The following is a 24,290-nucleotide window of genomic DNA, read 5'->3' as shown; positions in this document are numbered from 1 at the left end:
TGCGTCACAGACAAGTGGCGTGGCAAACACCCACAGACACCGACAGACCCACAGACAAAGTATTCACATTGCCTAGCAGGTAGCTAGAGACACTTAAACCTTTTCATGAAAGAAGTCCCCCAGACGCGGCGCTAATGTATTATGGCGCGCATTGTCATTTGGTAATGGCGGTCTTATTGTAATTTGTGTTAGGCGCTGTCAATTTTAGGTCAGGTTTAATGAAAAGGACATCTACAGACATGAACCGCACAGACAAAATATTCTTTCCGCGAATACTGGCCGGGCGCGGCCCGTGTCTGTCAAAGTGTGCGTGGCCGCGTTACGATAGATATAAATAAGTACGTTAATAAACACTGTATAGAAGTATATTATTTTGTCTGCCACTGCACGTGACTGGGATGCTAAATGTCTGCAGATATAAACCATAACGTAGCGGGCAAACTAGCGGATGGCGTGTGTGACGCGCTCGCGGGCATTTCAAACTTCTCGTATGATGTACTAGCCGACACCCAGATTTTACCCGCGTAGTTCCCGTTCCTGTGGGAATATGGGGATAAAATATATCTTAGGACACTCACAAATAACGTGGTTTTCTAGAAATTAGAGGTAAAAGAATTTGTAAACTCTAACTAACGTAACTCTACCTAAAGATTACTCTCTACGACACCACAAAAATATAATATTAATAGTTAGTCCGTCCAGTAATAATAGTAATAGGTTTTATCTGGGGAAAAATTCCTACTGTGCTGAATTTTTGTATACACCTTCATTACGGTGTTATTATGAAGATGTGAAAAATCGACATCGATATCGTGCCGGCTAAAAAAGTTACAAAGGTCACGAAAATCAGTTTTTCGCAAATATTTCGCGACCATTGCTTGGAGGTCAAAAATTATATAAATTTTTCCTCATATAATTGTCTACAAAAAATGTCTTCGCAGATTTTCTGTAAAATTAACGGTTCTCGATTAAAGCGCTGAGAAAGCCATGGACTTTCTACGATCAAAAACGTTCAGGAAAATTTAAAAATGTATAATCAAAGTTCGACATTGTTATGTAACGTGGTCGACGCAACAAATAGAAAAGTAGCACTCGCAACCATATTAACCACGATATCTATTCGTGCCTGGACTCCTAGTACAAATATAAATAGAGATCGTTAATTTGTAGCCAAGTTGCCAATTTTGACAAGCGCTTACGATTCAAAGTCGATGTTCATTGATGATACGTAGACCGTTGACGATCGCTCCAAACTTGCAGTAAACGCTACAAAATGCCCGTCTTGCAAACAGCTGATCGAATACAGAATTGTAGTTTATCAATGTTTTATTAATAGGTACGCTTTTCTTTTTAAGTTATAATTATCACCGTGGTTAAAACATAATTTTATTATATTTAAACAACAAAGTTTGTAAAAAAAAATTAGATTAATTATTTTTGTGTAAAAGTTTACTACAAAGCTCAATAGATGGGGCTAAACCTAGGAAGGTTACAGCGCCTCGAGAGGTGGCGCTGTACCTACCTTTCATAAGTATAGCGCATAATAATATATTTATAACATTTAGTTAAAATAACCATTTTAATCGAAAAAAAAAATGGTATTATTGTAATATTAAATATTAATAGGATTATCAATAAAATTGAAGAGATGTTATGCCTTATTTTTAGTTATTTATTTATCTCACTAAATAATAGACAACTTTTATAGGAGATCATTCACGCTCCATACATTTTTGGGCTCTTTTTGACAGTGCCGGCAAACGAAAAAAAACACGAATCGTTAGAACTAGCCATTTGGAGTAATAGCTAATATGGCATGAAAGTGGTAGGAGGACTTTGAACCAAGTTATATAATACAGGTTCGACAATTCGTTATTTCCATACATTTCGACGATTTTGAAGTGCCCGCCAGGAAAAAAATCCGGTACGTATCGTTAAAACTGCCCATTTGAAGCATTAGTTAGTATGGCTCAAATATTGTAGGATTGCTCTGACTGAACCAAGTTTTAAAGGTTCGATGACTCGTCACTTCTATACATTTACTGAGTTTTGTAAGTGCCTACCATTTGCAGCAATAGTTATTATGGTATAAACATTGTAGTAGGTATAGCTCTTAGTCATATTTACAGTTTCGAAGATTCGTGAAATCCATCAAGTATTATTTAGTAGAACACAAATGTTGTAGGTTTGTACCAAATTATAAAGGTTCGATGTCGAGTCACTTCTATGCATATTACCTATTGAGTTTTGTAGGTAAGTGCCCACCAACAATATTAATGATGCGTATCGTTTTAACTAGTCATTTATGGCAATAGTTAGCATAACACGAATGTTGAAGGATTTATCTCAATCAAGTTATATAGGTTCGATAGCCCGTCATATCCATACATTTTATTGATTTTTAAAGTGATTTCAACTGATCATTTAGAACATTATCTACTTAGTTAGTTAGTATGGCAGACACGTTGTAGAAATGCTCTCAGCCAAGTTATACAAGTGTGTCATATCCATGCCTTTATTTTATTGAGTTTTAGGTGCCAGCCACAAAAAATGGTCAATATTGTTATAACTGGCTGTAATAGGAACTGAGACTAATACAGGACCCAGTCATCTGAAGCCACATAGGCACAGATAATATATGTACACATAGGTTAAAACCACTGTATCTCAAAATACCAGAATGTTTAATCGCTTGTCCGTTAGGTATCCGTCTTTACGGGTATGGTGGTCAGTGGTACTCCACGGCCGATGCCTATTAGGTCAGATCTGAACCAGAAATTATAAAATAATAAACTAATCCGTGCTGGGAATCTAAACTGGAAATCGAACCTCTCTTTTGCTGCGTCAGAGAGTTGAAAGAAAGAAAAACATTTATCTCAAAAATTGTGCCACGCTTAACCACTTAATAGAATAATTGTAGTGCCTAATACTCAAACCGCTTAGTCTAAGCATCAGAACACAAGTATGTCATATTTGGCACAACGTAACAAGAGTTCGTAAAAAGTCATCAGATTATAAATTACCCAATCTACGTTCTCTATTCTGAAGCTTCTAGCTGCTAGACTCTAGCATCTAATTGGTCTCAAGCTACCTATGTAGAGCTTACCTTAATGAAACGAGTTTTTAAACATAGATCATGTACGAAGCAACGTGATCAAATTACCCATAAATTAAGTTTCAACATTAGGAGCTGGGTATTCACCTTGCTGCAATCTCTATCTCCAAATCCCTAAGCACACGTGAAATATCCGCTTGCAGTATTTAATTATACATTTCCATTCGACTGCAAACTTTATTGTCTGTGTTTTAGAATTCAGATTACTTTGCCTTGTTCTCGTTAATGTGGTGAGGAGACACAATGCAGTTTCAAACAAACCTTGTTCCAAGGCCGCAATGCACAAATTTGTCTGTTGCCAAAGGATCGTCTCCCCTTCGTTTCTACGCGCAGCCGCAGAAGTTTTACGTCACACTAGCGCTAAACTAAAGCTTTCTCAATAATACTGATACTATCATATTTGCTAACAACTCATAATAACAACAACTTAAAGGATTCCTTTGTTTCCGTTAAGTTGTAAACGATGTTCTTACACACGTGTGAGAGAAAGCTTTTGTATCAGAGTTAATGCGTAACGCGAAATTCGAAATTCAAACCGTACACTGTGATGTTGTTTTCGGATTCCCAGTTTTCACACGAAGCTATGTTCAGAGCGTTGAGCCAGTTTGTTTATGTATTGAAAGACAACAGAGTGTAGCCGGCTCCACGAGGCACGAGTTTATAGCGCCTAGTCGTGTTATAAGACGGCATGAATTGATCAGTGAGTTGGTTCGCGGTCCACATCTCGGGTTGCAGCTGAAATTGTACGCGTAAAGGACGTTTGTAATGCGATTACTGTCAGTGCGGTGTGCGTTTGTACGAGGATAACGAGCGAAAGACGAAAATACGAGAAAAGGACATCTGTGACTGCATTTTGAAGCTGTTATTGCGGTAAGTAATCATATATCTAAATAAAATTAATTTAAATAGTGTTTAAACTAAACGTAAGTACACCATGGTTAACCAAAATATACTTAATGCAGTTATTTATGCAATAAAGTTTTGTTTAATATTTTTTTAATTAAATAATCTAAAGGTTATTTTTTTAAATTATGATAACTCTGATTCTGAATTACTTAATCTAATACTAATATTATTATAGACACTTACCTAAAATATCTAGGTTTTAGGAAAATCTTGTAACTCTTTATGTTCAAGTTTCAAGGTTATAAGGTTTTTATTAAAATTAATTTCATGCCTCTCTTGCACTTGCATTTATAAATCAGGAGATGAATATCTATAATTCATTCGCATGATGAATTATGCTACTAAAATCTTTTAATTAACATTTAATAGATTTACTTTTTTTAGGTACTCAAATTACCTACCCACTGCATAATATGCTTGACAAAAATCGATTTCCGTCAGAAACTACACAATGAGTTTTTCTTAATTAAACGAGACCTTCTTTTTCCAAAAGGTTTTCTGGTTCCAAGTTTTATAGTACCTAATTTCCAAATTTATTCTGGAAAGACTTTCCAAAAATTTACAGGTATTAAGTAGGTATTCTCGAGTTGGAAATTACTTCCGTGGTAATTTGTTGAGCTTCTGGAAAAACGTCGCCGGTTTAGAGGAAGAAAAAATAAAAATTTGTAGGTTTGATGACGTAGACAACTGCTACGTCGTAGGTAGCTTACAGGTAGTAGTAGGTTTTTCAGTAGGTAGTACTTGGTAGGTAGGTTGGTTCAATAGGTAGGTAGCTCTTAGTGCCAGGGCCTTGTTCTATATCAGCCGATAGACGTCCACTGCTGGGCACAAACTTCTTGCATGGACTTCCAAGCAAAACGGGTTCGAGTCACCAGCATCCAGGGGCTTCCTGTAGTCTGCTTGATGTCCTCAGTCGTGGGAGGTCGTCATTTCTGCACCTTGGGACACCAACGTCCATCGGCTTTTAGAACTATGTGGCCTGCCCATTGCTAATTCAGCTTCGCGACTAGCTGAGCTATGTCAGTGACTTTGGTTCATCTGCGTATCTCCTCATTTATAATTCAAACACGCAGAGAAACTCCAAGCATAGCACGCTCAATCGCCGGCAGAGTAACTTTGAGCCTTTGAACCAAGTTTCAGATCCGTAGGTCATCACTGGCTCAAAAAATACGTTGTAATATATAGTTATAGGCAAAGGAGATTTAAAACCTATGACGGACATCTCATCTCTCACTATCAATTGTCTCATTGGTCTAGTGATTAGCCAATGTGGCTTCGGTTCACACACACCTCAACCCACAGCCTTGTGGGTTCGAGTCCTTGGTCGAACCTTACTCGTAATACCTACAGAGCTTTTCATTATTTTGAGAAATCATCAGTTAAATTCTCAGTTCAGAGATGGTGGTGCCATTAAGGCGTCGGTACCGGGCATTATCATTAACATCTGATACTTGTCGTTAAAGAAAGATCATCACGCTAAGCCCACCATCCCGCATAGGAGCAGCGTGGTGGGTCTACGCTCCATATCCCCTTTCCTATAGGGAGACCAGCCCCTGTAGCCTAGTGGCACGTCGATTCTCTTTCTACGATGGCAAACGCTTCGAAAACTAGAAAAATGTATGGGAGTGACATTTGCTGCTGAAACGCTGCTGAGAAACGCTGCTGCTCAGCAGCGTTTCTCAACAGGTGGGCCTGAAAATGAACATGGGCAAAACAAAAATAATGTGTAATGCTCATGTATCGCTCCACCCAGTTATAGTTGAGAACGCTGCACTCGAAATTGTAGACGAATACATATATCTAGGACATATGATCCAGTTAGGTAGGTCCAATTTCGAGAAAGAGGTGAACCGTCGAATCCAACTCGGCTGGGCTGCATTCGGGAAACTTCGCGACATCTTTTCGTCCGAAATTCCTCAGTGCCTGAAGACAAAAGTCTTCGAACAGTGCGTGTTGCCAGTGATGACCTATGGTTCCGAGACTTGGTCGCTAACTATGGGCCTCATAAGAAGGCTCAGAGTCACACAGCGGGCGATGGAACGAGCTATGTTAGGAGTATCTCTGCGTGATCGAATCAGAAATGAGGAGATCCGCAGAAGAACCAAAGTCACTGACATAGCTCAACGAGTTGCGAAGCTGAAGTGGCAATGGGCGGGGCACATAGTGCGAAGAGCCGATGGACGTTGGGGTCCCAAAGTGCTGGAATGGCGACCCCGCACTAGTAAGCGCAGTGTTGGCCGACCCCCCACCAGGTGGACTGACGACATCAAGCGAGTCGCAGGGATTCGCTGGATGCAGGTGGCTCAGTATCGTGATGTTTGGAAGTCCCTACAAAAGGCCTATGTCCTGCAGTGGACGTCCATCGGCTGATATGATGATGATGATGATGATGACATTTGCTATCGACAGGTCATGTGATCAAGTTGTCGATTAGATCTGTCATTCCCATACATCTTTCTATTTTTCGAAGCGTTGGCGTTTGTAGAAAAAGAATCGAAGTGCCACTTGGCTACAGGCCCTGGCCCTGTAGGGTTCCGTAAAAATGATCATGATGGACATACTAGGACGTATTACTATAACATTTACTACTAAGTGTTACTCTTTAACAGGCTATAAATAAATAAATAAATAAATATACTTAAACAATACACATCACTATCTAGCCCCAAAGTAAGCATACAGAGTAGCTTGTGTTATGGGTGCTAAGATTGTTGATATTATAATATTAATATAGAATTATATACTACATATAAATACTTATATAATGTATAAATACACACAGACACTGGAAAACACCCGTGTTCATCACACAAATATTTTCCAGTTGTGGGAATCGAACCCACGGCCGTGGATGCAGAAAGCAGGGTCACTACCCACTGCGCCACGCGGCTGTCAATACGGCTATAGTTTTCCACTTAGCATCAGGCTGTTTGTTCGGTCAATTGATACCTGAAAATGTGTGAAAATTATTCGTAATAGCGGGCATGAAGAGGTTAGTCATCAATAATTTTTAGCACTAAGGTCAATGGCAATGATATCACACTTGTTTCTTTGCTAAATGCGTTGTCTTCGCAACACTCGCCATTAATTATTTGTAATTGAAGCTTCCTTTATTCGCGTAGACACGGTTTGTTACGCGTAGAAGTTGCATGTGGCATGGATATGGATACCTCAAACCAAATATAGAAGGACCAAAGAACCAAATTCACAAACAAAATTGTCTATCATTTTATGAGGAAAACGAGCTTAGATTTGACATATATCTTATATTCATTAGAAGTTTTGTCAGGTTTTTACACCATTCAACTACACAAAAAGGTATTTATACGGAGCTCTTTGACCGATTACAATTATGAAACATCGATACTATATAGACGGTTTTTATAACCGCATTAGATCGTTGATTACTTTGACAAGGTTCGATAGCAATGATTATTATTTTATACCTACTATAGAATGTTTCGTGCCTGCAAAATCACCGAATTTAGCGACTCTACTGAGCGCACACTTGCACAATTTTGTGTTTACTTACATTATATATTAATGTATAGTTTATACACTTCCCAAACACACAACTCGATATACAGTTTTGATACGCTAGTGGCCTCTCTCTAGTATAAAATATCATTCTTTCGATAGTCAACATAGTTTATAATTGACTTAACTATACTTATAGTTGCGATGTCTGTCTGTCCTACTGTCTGTCTGACTGGTAGGAGTGGGTACGACAATATTCCAGCGGGCGGGAATCAAATCCATATCGTTGAGCTATTGAGGCTTTATCTTTAGGGCTCTCTGTGTTAACTTTGTTTTCTTCATCTCACAATTTGAATGGTGCTAGAAGAATGGCATAAAAGCAATAATGAAGCGGAATTCCAGCAATACCAGAAAATTCATGTCTCCGGGATGCCTTCTTACAAAAATAACTTTTCCCCAATGTGAGATTCGAATGTTCAAACACAAAGTCTAACCGAAAGCCTTTTTAACCGACTTCAAAGAAAAGGAGGAGGTTCTCAATTCTTTGAAAGCGGTGCCAACACAGTTTGCAATGCATTAACTCTAGCCGTTTAAATTATAAAGTTTTAGCATTTTCAGACGGTTTTCCCCGAGGTTCTTTCAGAAACGGCTTTAATTAATACGCCACTAGCTTGACACCGCCTTCAAAGTGATCAGAAGGTAGCACATACGATGTTATTTTACGCTTTCAAACGACTTCAAAATCACAAAAACAAACTAAGTTTTTGTGATTTTGAAGTCGATTGTTGAATTATTATGTTAAAAATATTCTATAAAGTACGTAAGTAGAATCTTTTCTATAAAGTACGACTTTTATTTTCGTTTCTTTAAAAGGAAATAACATTTATTTAGTATGTTATTCCAGTCAACTTATTTGTAAGCAGTCCATTATTCTCCCTCGCTTAATTCGCCTAAGGCGTGACCAAGTTTACATTTGTTGTTATTCTAACAGTGTCCGAAGTTCTATTACACTCAATTATTTTTAATTAATCGTAACTACGTGCTCCCTTGTTAACTTCTTGTTTCTTCGCGAGTGCTTCGTAGTGTATACTTAGTAGCTTTGTTTCTAAACCAATTAAATGTTTCAGAGATGTAGTTCACGGACTGGGTTTAAATAGCTAATTAGGTTAGAATATTGCGGCAGTAAAATTTACAGGGCAGTGTGGTACGATTGTGGCACCACAAAATGTAAAGCGAGCAAAATATACCTGCATATTTTAACAAATTGGATTTTGTAAGGCCCAAATATTTTGGTCATATCGATTTATCATAATGTCCCGTTGGATCGTGATTATAACAACATTAGTCAAACCCCAGCGATTTAGCCGTGCAGTTCCCGTTCCCATGGGAATAAAGGTATAAAATATTCCTATTTTACTCCGCGGAGAAGTAACTTTCCATTGATAAAAGAATTTTCAAAATTGGTTTAGTATATCCAGAGATTATTCCCTACAACCTCACAGAAGTAACAAAATTTATCTATACCTCTTTAAAATATTAGTTTTAGTTCAGTTTAGTAATCATTGAGTAAAAACATCGGTCTCTTATGAAGGCTCAGAGTTACACAGCGGGCGACGGAACGAGCTTTGCTTGGAGTATCTCTGCGTCATCGAATTAGAAATGAGAAAATCCGCAGAAGAACCAACCACCGACATATCTCAAGTCAAGAAGCTGAAGTGGCAATAGGCGGGGCACATAGTTCGAAGAGCCGATGGACGTTGGGGTCCCAAAGTGCTGGGATGATGACCCAGCACTAGAAAATGCGGTGTTGGTCGACCCCCCACCTCGTGGACTGACGACGTCAAGCGAGTCGCAGGGATTGGTTGGATGCAAGCGTCTCAGGATCGTGATGTTTGGAAGTCCCTACAAAAGGTCTATGTCTTGCAGTGGACGTCCATCAGCTGATATGATGATGATGATGAGTAAAAACAGTGTGTCAGTTCAAGTTCTGTCTTTGTTATCGACGAAAAGTTAAACAACTATCTGAATTTTCCGAAACCAAGTGACCGAGTTCCATTTGAACGAAGTCGCGTATATCCACCAGTCTTTATATTATAATGTCGTAATCATTGGAACTAATAAAACACCGATGGCAGCAATAAATAAATAGTTATCTCATCTCCTATCTTCACTAATTAGAGCAACCGGATGCTTGCAAATTGATGTTCGATCCACGTTGTTAGTAAGAAATATGTATTCGATCATTTACGAACATCACCCACACTGTGGTATGCATAAATACAGACTGCAGCGTTTAATATTCTCTTCCCGTTTTTCTGGTAACATAAACAGTTTACTTTGGGAATATGGGCGAAGGTTAACTCATACCATTCGAAGTCTGATAGCTGTTATATTTATGTTGTGGTAAAATTGCCTCGCAGAAGAATGTGGCTTATAAAAAATAACAAATATCATATAATTTCAAATGCTATTACATTTTTCTTTCTCTATCTATCTATCTATATTGGCAAGTCGTCCTAGCGAAGCTGTCTCCTGGCTTCTAGGCATGCACCATCGAAAGGTTGGTAGGGTTTGCTTTCGTTTTGGTGGTGAAAACCTGCCCTAGATACTTATCAAGGAACTATCGAATTCCCTAACCAGCTAAAGTCAACAGAGTTCTATTCCCGTGAGTTCGTTCCACACCAAGTTCCATACGCAAATATTAACCCTACTAATATTATTACTCTTTATCACCACTACCACTGAAGCGATTTGGCTGAAATTTGGAATGGAAATAGATTTTACTCTGTATTAACACATGGGCTACTTTTTATTTCAAAAAATCCAAGGTTTCCCGAGATTTGCGAAAAATGATGATTTTAGTGATATGAATGTTTGTTACTCTTTCACGCCTCGACTTCTTAACCGATATATTATAGCCTGGATTAACACATAGGCTACTTTTTATCTCGGAAAATGCTTGGTTCCGAGTTATTTGTGAAAACTAAATTCCAAGCAGACGAAGTCGCGGGCGTCCGCTAGATTAAATATAAATTTAAAAAAAAAATTCGTGAGTATGACTGAGTTTGCATGAACGGCATAGTAGATTTTGTTAAACAAGAGTTATTTAATCTTATTCCCCTGAATAAATTCATTATGTATAATCATCGTTTATAGATTGAATGATTTGGATGTTCAGTCTACACTGAAGTGAACGTAAGTCTAGATTAAACCAAATCAAATTCGGAGACTTCCAAACACAAAGTCTCAAGACACTAAGTTTAACTTAAATACTAATTACTTTAGTGTGGAAGTTTGTGAAAACTTAACTTTAAGTTTATGGGATTTCAGTGGACCATCTTTTCAACTAACTTTTTGAGTTGTGTCTTCATCTAGCGACTGCGCTTAGTAAAATCCATTTTAAAATCATCTTTTACAATAGGTACTTATGTAATTTGTTTTAAGAATTAAATTTTATAGTATGGTAATTTGGTATGGTTTCCGTGGCACCTCACAATTACACTGTTTTTTGTAGTGTCTAAAAATTACCTAAGTATATCTTTCGTTCACTAATATTTGACTAGTAAATGTAAGCACAATTTGAGAATGTGTTTCTCTTTACTTCTATAGAGAACACCCCATAGTACCTCTATTATATACATAGGTTAATTTGTCTTGAATAATCACAAGCAAACAATGTACGGGTTAGCATATTAGAAATTATCAGGAATGCTTATCTTTAATGAAAACTACCAGTTTTTTTTGCCATAATTTTAAATTACGACCAATAGTCACGTTCCTCTCCAATTACAAATTAGTTGGAAAAAGTGTTTTGTGGCTACAACAATTATATTCTATGACCTTTGTATACTCCGGTCCTTTTACCGTGAAGCTATTGAGACACCAATGGAATTTTAAAGACGAAGTCGCGCTGAAATATCAGTAAATTAATCTATACTAATATTATAAAGCTCAAGAGTTTGTTTGTTTGATTGAACGCGCTAATCTCAGGAACTGCTGGTCCGATTTGGAAAATTCTTTCAGTGTTAGATAGCCCATTTATCGAGGAAGGCTTATTTATATTCCATATATAAGCCTTCCTGTTTTCTCAAATCATTATTTACACGATACTAAAACACAAACAAACTAAATTTTGTTGGTCTGTCTATGTGTTTGTCCGGGCTAATATCTGGAATGGATTAACCAATTTTAAAGGGACTATTACTGGATGATAGAAGAGGTTATAAAGCAACATACAAGTAAAATTTTATCCCCGGAAAATCTATGGCTTCCGCGGTATTTCTGGAAAACTGAATTTCACGTGTACAAAGTCGCGGGCGTCCGCTAGTAATAAATAATTTGAGCCAGTCAAAGTAACAGTTTCCTCGTTCACTTCCCGCCAAGTTTCCGTATCTGATCTCCAACAAAACTTCGATATTGGATCATCCGAAGCTTACATTAATTACAATTTTGTTGACAGCACAACTTTGCACGGATACTTTCCCTAATTTTATAATATTAAGGACTACATTTTAAAGAGAATTGTGATATATTGTACGATTATTGCGTTTCTCAAATAAAATGATATTATTTTCTTATTGCTTTCGTTTGTACCACGACCCACCCACCAGGGGGACTGACGACGTCAAGCAAGTCGCAGGCATTCTCTGGATGCAGGTGGCAGTATCGTGATGTTTGGAAGTCACTGCAAAAGGCCTATGTCCTGCAGTGGATGTCCATCGGCTGATATGATTTCGTTTGTAGACAAAATTAAGAACTATCTTTGTACAGATTTAAATGTCTAGTTTTTTCTTATGATTTTGAATGAAATTTCGATTAGCTGTACTGTTAAAACTGCACAGTAAAAACTGAAGGTCTTTGTGTCTGCATTTATATGTTAACCAACACCTATGTAAGGCAAAGTGTCTAATATCGTTTTTGGCTGGTGAGAGGCTTCGGCCGTGGCTAGTTACCACCCTAACGACAAAGACGTACCGCCAAGCGATTTAGCTATCCGGTACGATGTCGTGTAGACACCGAAAGGGGTGTGGATTTTTATCCTCCTCCTAACAAATTAGCCCGATTTCATCTTATACATTACCATCAGGTGAGATTGTAGTCAAAGGCTAACTTATAGTGAATAAAAAAAAAACAGTCGAACTGTAAAGTTAAAACATATAAATAAAATTCAGAAATATGATATAAAAGTTTAGTTTGAAAGCGGGTTGTGTTAGTTACAACGCCCTATCATTAAGATTAAAACTATCTTATATGCTGTTATAACTGTTAGGCCAATTTTCCGAGTCTGGCCGTGATGTACCTAATAAAACGACCATAAAAGACTAGACTAATCTTCTTACACAAGTGGTACAATGAATGTGGGATAAAAGTTTATGAAAGGGAATTAAGAAGCGTGCCTCCGCTCTGCAATGCCCTTGTGCTAGATTAGAACTGTTTGGAAACTTAATTTTTCAGCATTTTACGGTTAACTTTGAAGCACTTTTCTTGTTGGTAGATTAAAATATTGACCCATTTAAAAATATCGCCTTAAGCCTCCATTCTTACGAACGTTTTTATCGGGCGTTAAAAAAGCGTTCAAATACAACAAATGCATTCCCAAGTACCTACATGTTCACACATTAGCGTTTTAAATACGCGACGCTTTTTTTCGAGCTGTGTTGCATTTTCAATTTTGGGCGTTGGAGATAGAGCTTCATTTAACTTCATACTATATTACAACGCTTTTTAACGTCCATTAAAAAAACGCTTGAGCGAATGGGGGCTTATAATTCAAAAAAGTTTTGAAGTAGACTTTCTACTGCGATCATTTGATGACGACTTATTTGGTGCAAATGTGTATTTGGTGAGGGAGGTGACTAGACTTTAGGACTAGGTCCCACTTCTGATCAATTTAGGAATTTATTATTTTTTTTTTAAACCAAGAGGTGGGGCAGGTTAGGTATCTAATGATTTATTTAAAAAGATAAGTTTCTAAATTAATACGTTAGGCTGTTTTGACGCTATGTTATACATATAACATTTTTAATTAAAATTAGGAAATTTAACATAATGTGGGTATTAAATCTACCAATACTCGTAATCGTATGTAATAAATTACGTAAAACATTTCAACTCGTAGGCAGAGGTGTATTTGGGTCTAGGTCCCACTTCTGATCAATTTAGGAATTTATTATTATTTTTTAAACCAAGAGGTGGGGCAGGTTAGGTATCTATTGGTTTATTTTATTATTTATTTATTTATTTATTATTCAACAAACAACACATTGAATTTAAGCCTAACCATAGTGCAACACAAACCACAGTTGGTTTTACTGTGCACTGGTTATTATTGCATAATACAATATTTAGGAACAAACAGAACATTATTAACAAACAGAAGAGGATAAATAAACAGATTAACAAACAGAAGAGGATAAATACCAAGAATAATCATTATAGGGTAGTTAAATAAAAGTGTGAGTGAACCGGTGCTGCGACGCTACACAGGCTGTCCCAAAAAATAATTCTTTAGTTTCTGCTTATGTACGTTCGGTATCTTTTAGAAGATTCTTTACCGCATCCGGAAAATCGTTAAAGATTGTTGGAACAATATATTCCAGCCTTCTCTTACCATACCCATTTATGAAGTTCGGTACATACAATTTACATTTTTTGAACTTCTTAGTTGTTTATTGTATGTAATATTTAAAAAGCTAAGCTTCTAAATTAGGACGTTAGGCTGTTTTAAAGCTATCTTATATAATATTTTTAATTAAAATTAGGAAATTTAACATAAATTAGGAAATTTAAGGGCACTAAATCTACCAATACTCGTAATCGTATGTAATAAATTACGTAAAACATATCAACTCGTAGGCAGTTGTGGATTTACCAGTAGGCTAAGTAGGCTGGAGCTTAGGGCCGCAGATTTTAGAGGGCGGCAAATTTGGCCCAAAAAACTTTATCTTCTACAGAAATGAAGAAAATGTAACCATAATTCTAATATTTTAGTCCTGTATTCCCTATACAGTTTTACAAAGATATTAAAACTTGCAATTATATTGAAACAATTTATGGTAATTGTATTGATTCGATACCTATCGAATTTCAGAGTTCAGGGGCTGCAAAAATTAAATTAAAAAAAAAAGCCTACTGGCGGCAAATTTGTAAATCCGCTACTGCTTCTAGGTACTTGTTATAATACAAGTTAGATTTCAATACCTAATACGAGCTTTTATCTTTGCTTCCAAATGAACTGTTTATGTATCTATAATCTAGGATTGGATCCCAAAGGAGTGTCATTTCAAATTGAAATTTACGCAGATAAGTTGGGTCCGCCGAAATAACTTTACGATCTGGCAAAGACGTTGGTAACTGTCCTCCCTTATCTATCGCTGACCTAACCCTTTTCACTGCCGCCTTTGGACAGAATTCATCGATATTTATGCTGTAGCTAAGTAAGTATAATATGAGTTGTGATTCTGGAACGTTTGTAGAATGTAATGTGATATTGTTTGGGTATTATTTGTATACGCTTTTATTTAGTTTGTGACATGGAGGGTCATATTTTGAACTCAACTTTCTTTTTTCACTTTCAGATGAATCTTGCTATACATAATATATTTTATGTCAATGTAATAATAAATATATAATGGAATGACAAAATGAAAAGACCAAATTGTGCATGTGTGCGCTCAGTATTGTAGCCCATTATTCGGATCACTTTTTGCTTTTTGATTTTGTAGGGACATAACCGATCTATAGTATAAAATTATCATTACTTCACACGCCGTCTCAGGGATTTTGCTCTTTCTTCTTAAAAATTCATTAATATTTTCAGCCTGAAATGGGAAAGTTGGTGGAGTCTTATCCCCGTATCTTTAAGAGCACGTTAAGCCGTCGGCCCTGATCATTATCATTAACATCTGATAATGATGGATGAATAATAGCTTTGGCCGTGACTAGTTACTACCTTACCGGCAAAAACGTACCGCCAAGCGATTTAGCGTTCCGGTAAGATGTTGTGTAGAAACCGAAAGGGGTTAGGATTTTCATCCTCATCGTAACAAGTAAGCCCGCTTCCATCTTAGGTTGTGTCATCACTTACCATCAAGAGCGATTGTATGAAATTGATTGATATTATTGTAGTAAAAGGCTAACTTGTTGAGAATAAAAAATAATTTTCGTTTCATTCAAAATTATCACGCTAAGCCCGTCTACCCGCATTAGATCACGGTGGGTCTAAGCTCTATCCCCTTTCCCATTATGTTCTAATATCGTTAAAAATAACTCTTATTTAAATAGCCGCAATTATAATAGCTGTTAAAAAAACTAGGAAGTGTTCAAGTTATTTAACGGTTTACGTCTCTAGCAGATTCAACTAAGTTGAACTATGCCATGAATCGTCCGCGGAGTAATGTTCCGAACAGCTGTCCACTGCACCCTTCATTATTCACCCTTCGGATCCCTCCTGCATGTTCCTACACCACGCCTATCGATTCAAATAAAATGGATGACCGGAAAAAAATAAAAGATAACGAATAACATCGGGAATCACGAGTAAAAAAAACGTAGTCATACCGTAAATAATATAATACTATAAACGTACATTTTTGAATATTGTATTTTATTGAGGTAATCTATGGTAGGCAATATGTGAACTATCATACGTCAAAGTTAGTGAATTAGCCTGCTATAGTACGAGTCATCATCATCATCATATCAGCCGATGGACGTCCATTGCAGGATAGGCCTTTTGTAGGGACTTCCAAACATCACGATACTGAGCCACCTGTATCCAGCGACTCGCTTGATGTCGTCAGTCCACCTGGGGGTCGACCAACACTGCGCTTTCTATTGCGGGGTCGCCATTCCAGCACTTTGGGACCCCAACATCCATTGGCTCTTCGAACTATTGCCACGACTAGTACATTATAATAGGCCGATAATGGTGATAGACATTGCTAATTACAATTAAACAGTATTGTGTTTTCACACAAAACAAAATGGATCTACTAATGAAAGCCTAATTATAAAAACAATTTAACTATACATTATCCAGCGGCGTATTAAAGTATCAACGTAGAATTATCTGGCATTTATTGGAGCTCATTAAAACTTTATGTGAGTTCACTTTATTAAACAAATTGTGTGCTTCGACTATCCGATCGCGGCGTCCTGTGATATTTTATTCATTATTATTTCGCTGTTTCGTTGAACTGGGTATCAAGTTATTAGTTTACAACGATTTTACGTGCAACTGAAGTGGAACGTAGGCACGATATCAACTATAAAGAATTTGCTTGGTGATTGAATTTAATTAAACTTTTGTAAGACTAATGATTAAATACAACCATTTCTTATGCAATCGTAAATGACTTTGGACCTTATAATAAAAATCAATATCTAATGTTGGTTTGAGTAAATTTTGTTACTATTTCAGTATGGAATTTCTATTTTCTGCTAATCATTACTAGCCTATTTTAACTGCCCACTAAATGATCAAGCCTTCCTCCTCATAGGAGAGGGGATATGGAGCTTTTTGACGGCTTCGGCCGTGGCTAGTTACCACCCTACCGTTAAAGACGCACCGCAAAGCGATTTAGCGTTTCGGTACGGTGTCGATTAGAAATCAAAAGGGGATTTCATCCTACTCTTAACAATTTAGCCAGTTTCCATCTTAGATTGCATATAATCACCTACCATCAAGTGAGATTCCAATACTCACCTCTAACAATCGCCAGCAGATGTTAATGATAATTACCAGGATAGACACCTTAACATACTCTTCAAAGCAGGGGCTTTTAGGTAATTCCTACTCCGGCTTGAGAAATCTTACTGAAACTTCTGGGAAGAATGAAAAGGCACAGTAAGCTAACCGGAATATTCCGCAAATCAAAACAGTCAAATTCTCTACTTTAATGTTAATTTAAGAGAACTGTTTTCTGATGGAATATAGTAGGAATAGTATACTAGCGGATGATCGCGACTTCGACCGCGTGGAATTCAGTTTTTCACAAATCCCGCGGGAACCATGGATTTTGCGGGATGAAAAGTCTAACAAGAAAAAGCCTATGTGTTAATCCAGAGTAAAATCTATTTCCATTTAAAATTTCAGCCAAATCGTTTTAGTAGTAGCGCAAAGGAGTAACAAACATACACACTTACACACACAGTTAAACACAAACTTTATAATATTAGTGTGCTAGAGTGATATTAAGAAATATTATTTAAAATTATCTAATTTAATTAGTTATTTTTTAAATTCTCCCCAATGTTTCTTGCGCTATCAGTTAAAATAAATCACCCCTCAGTACGCTTTATTGGCACCAACTCGGTGGAGGTCATTCTAATTAACCTAATAGAAGCTTACGCTTTGAATTTCGCCGTCCTCTATAAAATATCGCCTCCACGACCACACCCAGTGTGCTAAGTAGCTCTAGCTTCCATATGTTGCAGCCTATAATAATTTCCTATGTGACCTGAGCGCCTGCAGTAGTCAGATAGACCACATTTTATGAAGGTTTGTCAGCGATCCTACCATAGGTCACTACGATATCCAAGTATGGACTACAGTGGAATTACAAGACGGAGGTCCTGGGTTCGATCCCCGGTTGGGCTGATTGAGGTTTTCTTAATTGGTCCAGGTCTGGCGGCAAAGATGTAAAGACGTACCGCCAAGCAATTTAGTTTCCGGTACGATGTCGTGTAGAAACCGAAATGGTTGTGGATTTAGATTATCATCTTACGCCTAAGAAGTTAGCCCGCTTTCATCTTAGATTGCATCATCACTAACCATCAGGACAGGGTGAGATTGCAATCAATGGCTAATTTGTAAAGAATTATAGAAAAAAAAACCGTCCAAGTAAAAAAGAGGTTTTTTTTACGTTTTTCTCAACATAATATGAGAATTTATAGTCGTAAAGTATTCGTCGTACGGTATTTTGGAAATTGAGCGTATGAACCCTTAAAATCTGCAACCTCCAAAGCCACCACAGTCCGAACTTCATAATTAGTTAACGTTTTTGCTTATTGTAGGAGTATGGACTGACAAACCTACTAATATAAACGCGAAAGTTTTTATGGATGTTTGTTAATCTTAAACGCCACAATTACTCAACCGATTTGGGTCAAATTTAAAAGAAATATAGACAATACCCTGGATTAACATATAGGCTACTTGTTAATCCGACAAAATCCATGGTTTTTGCGAGATTTGCAAGAAAAACTGAATTCTACGAGGATGAAGTCGCACGCGGGTATGTGTTTCAATATTTATTAAATGAGGCATGTCTGGCTATAACAGGCTCATGTGCTAGCACAAGCTTATGCTGAAATCGGCTAAAATACGCCTCTTTATGTGTAGACATAGCACCATCGTATACACCACAGTAATTAAACCACGTGCGAGCGGGCCATATAGCAAGCAATTACAATCATAATTGCTAACAGATGCCACAGTTTTGCTTTTGAGGTCTTGTTACAGCTTCTATTTTACACAAGAGCTTTTTGTTTAGCAACGACAATACGTTATTGAGTGAATGGAATGGTAGGCATGTTGATACGTTTAAACCAGGAGTCGGCAACCTTTTCAGTTAAGTTACCAAAAATTACAATATAAAACTATACAGTTTTTAAAGAGCCACTAAACTAAACTACTCTTCTTCTTTTAGTTATTTACACATAGTACTTTTTATACTCGTATCTTTACATTGTTTCACAACGAAACGATAGTCTATAATTAGATAATTTAAATGATTAAAATGATCTTAAAATATAAATGCTAAACGTAAATGAAATGGAAATTTGGCATGGAGGTATCTTATAGTTAGTAGGTATCCACTAAGAGGGAATTCTGCGATAGGGTCGGATTAAAGAGTTCTAAGGGCGGACGAAGTCAAGGGGCGTCCGCTAGTATAACTATAAGATTGAGTAGTAAATCGATAGCAGCTTGGCTTGGCTTTTGAAAGTTTGGATCATGACTATTTGGTGGTAGACTTGGTTCCTTCTGACTCATAATTCCATTGGACAATTTTCAAAGGTTTTCCGAATAAATTAAATAAATTTGTAAATGCAATTATAGAACCGCAATTTTAAATCGACCGCAGGTTGCCGACCCCTGGTTTAAGCTAATACAAAAACCTTTGTCGATCGAGAACAACGGTGTCATTAAATATAAGAAAACAGTGAGTTAATTCATTCGTTCAGTGCCGGTCAAAATTTACTCGATGACGTAATGAGACGAATGAAAATATTTCGCATTGACGCGTAACGTAAACAACAAATTGGGACACATTAATTTTAGGCTTTAGGTACATCGTAATCTCGATATTTAATACGAGTATACCACCAATACCACCACCATATACCACCACCATATACCAATACCAACTCATTTTCAGTATACTGTAAATGAGTTGGTATACTGTAGGCACGGACATCGTATCGGAATCCATTGGGAAATACATTGTTTTAATCAGCAAATGGCCAGTGGTTTTGCTTTAGTAAATACTGGTTCTATACCCAAGAAATATCAATTTGACCCACACATAAAACTCGTACTACATTACTGGTAGCTAGTCCCATAGAGCTTTCCAACACTTTGAAAAAGTGAAATCTATCATATCAGGAGTAGGTACGTTAGGTACTTGTATTTTGTTTAAAATTAATTAAACGCAAGATAGTAAATTCATAAAAGATTTAAGCTCAATAAAGTTTGATATCTGAATAAAAACTTAATAGTTTTAACAACTTTAATTTTAACTGACTGACATAATATCGACGCCTAACCGAATGTATTCAAAAGTTGCAATTTGGACATTAATTTCCAATATAGTGAAGTAGTAGTACAGGTAGTATTCATCATTATCAGCTTAATTTAACAGCCTACAACAGGGCTAGGCCTACCTCCTTACAGGAGAGAGGATATATAGCTTAGACCCACCACGCTGCTTCAATTGCATACTTAAACTTTCCAACTCCGGGCTGAGAATAATTTCATAGCCTTACCAAGGACTCAAACCTATGACTTTGTGATCCGAACCACCAATCACCACCACTGCACCAACGAGACAGTGTCTATTAATAATTTCAGTATCTATGTCAAATATAATTTCAACTTTTCTGTAGGGTGCATTGAAATTAAAACGGTAAAGGAAAAACATCGTGAGGAAACCTGCATACCAGAGAATTTTCTTAATTCTTTGTGTGTGTGTAGTCTGTCTATCCGCATTGGGCCAGCGTGGTGAACTATTGACCTAACCCCTCTCATCTTGGGAAGAGACTGGCTCAGCAATGAGCCGATTATGAGTTTATAATGATGATTAATATAATTTCAACTATTTTGAACAACTTTTCACTTAACCTTACCACGATTAATGCTCAAGTAATATAGCATATTCCCTAAGTGTCTGGCTAGGCTACATCCGTCAAATATCTAGCAATGTATTTTATGTTACAGACGCATACTAATGAGCTTTGCTAATTTAAATTCGCACATGACTACGGTTGAATGCCCACATTTGTATGCGTGATGTATAGGCATAATGAACGGCCTAACCCAAATATAACCGATCTCGGGATTGATGGAAGATATGGGGAATAATTGAAAAATACGTTAATTCAGATACGATCGGAAATCGATCAAGCCAGAATGAATTTCAGATTTCGATGGAAGAATACATTTAACAATCCTGTAGAATTGTCACATTAATATTAAGATCTATAATCGAGGTATTTGAATTTTTGCCAAGATCTTCCAAAATAATGTAATGTCATAAATAAATACAAAACTACTAGGGCAGCTCTTTATTAACTAAAACAACGTTAGGACTGATACAGCATATATCAAATAATATAACAAGACCTTACACAGATACACAAATAGAAACAATAATGTTTTAGTCCTTTGAATTATTAATTCCAAAGATATAACAACGTACGTAACACTAATGATGGTCCGCGCGGGCCGGGGGGCATGAATGAATGAAAAACCCACGACTGATGCACTTCACTTTCCCATACGCACGATTTCACACCCGCGCAGACTTTCCCCCTGTCGCCCGCATATCATGGGAATGTCATTCAACGAACTTGCCAGACAATGGAATTAAATTACGGTTAAGGCATGTTTCCAAGCTTCCAATTTTAGATCGATCAAAATTTAGGTGAGAAAGAAAAGAGAAACATTGGTATTCATAGACGTTGTAGGGGCACCCCTAGGGGATCATTCACCCGCTTAGTGTTAAAGTCTCAAACAAATAGAGGTTAAATTCGACACTCAGTGGTTGAATGATCCCCTGGGGGGCCCATACAACGTCTATGAATTCCACTGTAAGAGTGGCCGCACAGTCAATAATGACAACTAGCGAAACCTCGCGGTTTCACCCGTGTAGTTCCCATTACCGTAGGAATACGGGGATAACATACAATGTTACTCCCTGATAATGTAGCTCAGTATTTTTAAAGAATTTTTCAATTCGGTCTAGTAGTTTTTGAGTTTATTCGTTACATACGAGTATACAAAAATACAGATCTTTCCTCTAAATATTATTATAGATGTAGATATGTAAGGCTCCCTCTTAGACAGCCAGTCTGAACCTTTGTGAAAAAATGAGCCACTTTTCAGTCACCAGTAGAAGCAAACTCGTACATTAGATTATGTAAACTTGATTATAGAGTTTCTCAGTTGAGAGGTAGAGGCACCAAAATTTGTCATGTCAACGCGTCGTTTGTTGCAGGCCCGCTAGCACCGTCCGACGCCATTTTGCGAATCTACCTTACACCGGCATTTACGACTGTCAAGCCGCAGAATAATCTAGAAACGTTGCAATCCCTCACTTCTGTTTTGGACTAAAAGCTGGCTATAGCTAGCCTTAACTCATTTTATGACTTCAACAAAATGTGTCAGCCTTTGCTCCTTTAGGCCTTCAAAAATTTTATCAGCCAATGCTCCTTTCAGCCATCATAAAGTTTGTTAGCCTGTGTTCCTTTCAGGCTTCATAAAATTTGTCTGCCTGTGTTCCTTACAACCTTCATAAAAATTGTCGGCATATGCTTCTTTCAGCCTTTGTAAAATTTGCCGGCATATGCTCCTTTCAGCCTTCATAAAATTTGACAGCTTGTGCTCCTTTCAGCCTTCATAAAATTTGTCAGCCGGTGCTCCTTTCAGCCTTCATAAAATTAGTCAGCCTATGCTCCTTTTCAGCCTTCATAAAATTAGTCAGCCTGTGCTCCTTTCAGCCTTCATAAAATTAGTCAGCCTGTGTTTCTTTCAGCTTTCATAAATTGTCAGCCTGTGCTTCTTTCAGCCTTTTTAAAAATTTGTCAGCCTGTGCTCCTTTAAGCCTTAATAAAATGAGGTTTGCAGCCTGCAAGCACTTGTTCAATGAATATCGCTTATCGTTTAGTGATTTGGGAGGAACTAGGAGGGCCGCATTGATTGCGGGGCCGAGCTTAGAGTGCCCAGTGTGTAAGAAATGCCTGATTAACATGTCCTACAACTATTTTAGAATTTAAACTATCGTGAGTGTTATTCATATTAATTGATTATGAAACACGGCTAAAACTCACGTGATATTACGTCGGAGTATGCCCGACTAGTTTCGAACCCATACGGGGCCCTTAGTCATGAGCTGGTTCTTGCATCGCGGCACGATCCAAACATTTGTTTGTTAGTTTGGATCGTGCCGCGATGCAAGAACCAGCTCATGACTAAGGGCCCCGTATGGGTTCGAAACTAGTCGGGCATACTCCGACGTAATATCACGTGAGTTTTAGCCGTGTTTCATAATCAATTAATATGTCCTACAACTCCTAACAATCTTTACGAGTGATGGGAGGGGAATGGGAATATTAGACATGGTAGGTATTTAAAAAATAAGGCAAATATTCTTGACTAATATTATAAATCTGAAGAGTTTGTTTGTTTGTTTGATTGAACGCGCTAATCTCAGTAACTACTGGTCCGATTTGAAAAATTGATTCAGTGTTAGATTTGTTTGTAATTTATTTATTATCTCATACTTTCTGCATTTCGTTCGTTCGTCGTTACAAATACGGGAGGAGATATTAGCGATAAAACCCACCCTTAAATGTAGCGAGTTAAATATTTTTTTCGTTTTTCAATTTTAAAAAATGTCTCTTTGTTGGAACCAACCAATAAAGTCACATTTTTATAGCGCAGGACAAAGTGCTTAAAATGTTTTATTTGACGCCGATACGAATAAATTTCCCACCGCCCGAAGGTGAGGCTCCACAAAGGCTGCTCTTGTTGTAATGAATCAAAATGAACCTTAACAAACAATGTTAAGTTCGTTATAGAAACTTTTGTGCTGAAATTGATTGCTCCTTTTGTTGTTCACCATTTATTTTCTTATATAGCAGTTTCCCAAAACATTGGAAATCCTTGTATAAGCAACATGTTTCTTCATACATTATTAAAACGACTTGGAAATATCTTGAGGAGAATCACGAAGACAACCCTTTGTGTGAGGAAAAATTAATACCTACTGAACGGGTGGTTGCCTTAACTATTTTTTGTATTTATTATAAGGAAAATTGTCTATTTATTTCAGTTAAATTTAGTATTTAAAAATTAAGTATTTTACAAAAATTGTTACATTTATTTTCAATCGAGGAAAAAACGAACATCCATTAAGTTTTAGTCAGTTGTCTGATTTTGAAAATTCTTTTTTATTGGTAAGGGTATTTGAAATTAGTCTCATATACATTTGGGAAAATCCAACCCTAAAGGTAGGCCTTCAAAGTGATTAATAGGTAGAAAATATTAGGTATATTATTATTTTTCGCTTTT

At 37.0% G+C, this 24,290-nt stretch overlaps 1 protein-coding gene across 3 annotated transcripts in view; it reads left to right on the top strand.

The window, feature by feature from the left end:
• The first annotated feature begins 3,447 nt into the window (after window positions 1–3,447).
• Window positions 3,448–24,290, top strand: part of LOC112054660 (uncharacterized) — a 226,855-nt gene continuing 206,012 nt past the window's right edge. For all 3 annotated transcript variants that reach the window (XM_052884841.1, XM_052884842.1, XM_052884839.1), the window contains exon 1: window positions 3,448–3,985. The gene's annotated coding sequence lies outside the window, so the exon portion shown is untranslated. The remainder of the gene's footprint in view (window positions 3,986–24,290) is intronic.

Source organism: Bicyclus anynana, chromosome 12 (genome assembly GCF_947172395.1).
Source record: "Bicyclus anynana chromosome 12, ilBicAnyn1.1, whole genome shotgun sequence".
NCBI classification, from domain to species: domain Eukaryota; kingdom Metazoa; phylum Arthropoda; class Insecta; order Lepidoptera; family Nymphalidae; genus Bicyclus; species Bicyclus anynana.
The sequence above is the reverse complement of the archived record's forward strand: the minus strand, read 5'-3'. Positions and strand labels throughout refer to the sequence as shown.